Source organism: Nothobranchius furzeri, unplaced genomic scaffold (genome assembly GCF_043380555.1).
Source record: "Nothobranchius furzeri strain GRZ-AD unplaced genomic scaffold, NfurGRZ-RIMD1 Scf062, whole genome shotgun sequence".
Taxonomy (NCBI): domain Eukaryota; kingdom Metazoa; phylum Chordata; class Actinopteri; order Cyprinodontiformes; family Nothobranchiidae; genus Nothobranchius; species Nothobranchius furzeri.
In genome coordinates this window covers 112,644-114,431 of record NW_027223079.1, presented here as the reverse complement: position 1 = coordinate 114,431, position 1,788 = coordinate 112,644, and the positions used below count along the sequence as shown (strand labels likewise).

At 39.7% G+C, this 1,788-nt stretch overlaps 1 long non-coding RNA gene across 1 annotated transcript; it reads right to left on the bottom strand.

The window, feature by feature from the left end:
- Window positions 1–492: 492 nt before the first annotated feature.
- Window positions 493–1,509, bottom strand: LOC139064915 (uncharacterized). The gene is made up of 3 exons (XR_011517913.1): window positions 1,131–1,509; window positions 674–764; window positions 493–533 (listed from the first exon to the last, which is right to left on the bottom strand). It is a non-coding gene; the product is annotated as an uncharacterized lncRNA (long non-coding RNA).
- Between the last annotated feature and the right edge of the window lie 279 nt (window positions 1,510–1,788).

Here is a 1,788-nt window from a genome sequence, read left to right as displayed (position 1 = left end):
AACAGCCAGGCTAATGAGATGCAGAAAGAAAACAAATTCAGGACAGTGTACTAATGTGGTGTTGCTCACCTTATGTGCTAATATAGAGTTATTAACGTGTGCCTGCCTCATGTTGTAGAGTCCATATTTTGCTGAGTGTCCTGCAATAATGCAGGTTATTAGTTAATTTACTTTTGATAGCAAAAACAAAATATTTAATGTAAAACTTTTTTTCCATGTGAATCAGCTCACACGTCACCACCAAGTGTCACGGGGGCAGAATCAGTAGCCTCCGTCATGATGTAATCACATACTTATTTAATTGTTAATATCTTAAAAATTCTGAAATGTTTTAATTTTTTTTTTTTACCTTGAACAGTTCACTGAGCTTGCACTGTCACTGAGGTGGAAGCTGGAATCAACAGCAGACACCTCACACCTTGGTCTTTTCAGGGTGTGCGGCCGCTGCTCTGGGACCTTCTGGAAGATGAATTTTCATCATGGTCCCCGTGGGACACCAGACACACTGCGGCTGTGAACTCCATTCTGGCTGGCTATGTAAAAACAAAGAAGCAGCACATTTATAAATGTTTAAAAGAGCATAAAATCACGTGTAACAATAATCTGTAAAACAAATTAAAACTAGAAGGTAATAATAAAATGTTTACATAGAAGATTATTAAAAATAATTCACCTTTGCTACAGGTAAGGCTTCACGTCTGCCTGGACAAGTGCATTCTTGCAGCTAAATCAGTCTGACAGCCAGTGTCTTGGGTAGATTTAGCCTGAAAAAAAATATATAAGCACATTGTTGTTGGGAGTTTATAAAGTCAGATAATATATAAAAGAATCTCCTATATAGGTGCTTTATAACATTCTTAGTGTGTGATCGTTATAACGTAAAAGTCAGTCACACATGATGTGGAGAGCCTGAAATGTGACCTCCTGAACAGAATTCCTTACAGAACTGGGTCACTCTGTGCTGGATTTCACGCTGTAATAATGTCTGTCAACTAGTGCTGTTAGTTAGAGCCACTGTTGCAGAATTGCCGACTGACTAGCTAAAGGAAGTGAACCACGTCTCTCAGACTTTGCATTTAGGTAGGGAATTGTCTTTAGAAGATGTTAAAACGCTTATTTAGCTTACTCACCTCAGACTGGAGCCCGCCGTGGTGGGGGAGCAGAGTCGGTGGGCTGCATCTAAATCGCGGAAGAGCCATGGTGGGCAGCCTCCCTCATCAAACGGAGACGTGCAGAATCGCGGGTAAAATGCCCACAGAGTCACCGCAACCATACTACACTACACCTACTCACCAATACTAACACGATATGGAGCACTAAACCCGAATTACTTTCCCAATTACACTAACAGCCAAACACTAACTAAACTACAATATCCAACAGCCAAATCTAACACTAAATAAGTATTTATAACACTAAAAGATATGCTAAAGACTAGGATATGCTAATGCTATATGCTAATGCTGAACTACCGCTGACCTCCTAAACTGGCTTGCAAATCCAACTCCCACTCGCCACAGGGCGTGGCCGAGACGCTCGTTGCTTTTATAACTTTGGCACGGAGCTGCTACTTAGTACTCTACTGGTTTACGTAGTACTTTACTCTTTAGCCATTGGCTAAAATTTATTCAAAATGACTCAAATTCTATGTTTTCAGCTGAAGGTGGCACATTACTGTGGTTTTTAGACAGAATTTTTAATTTTTAAAGAAAATGCACCAAAATGCTAAAATAAAGAATGCACACATTTAAAACACTATTAGACACTCATTTATGCAGTTCATCAGCA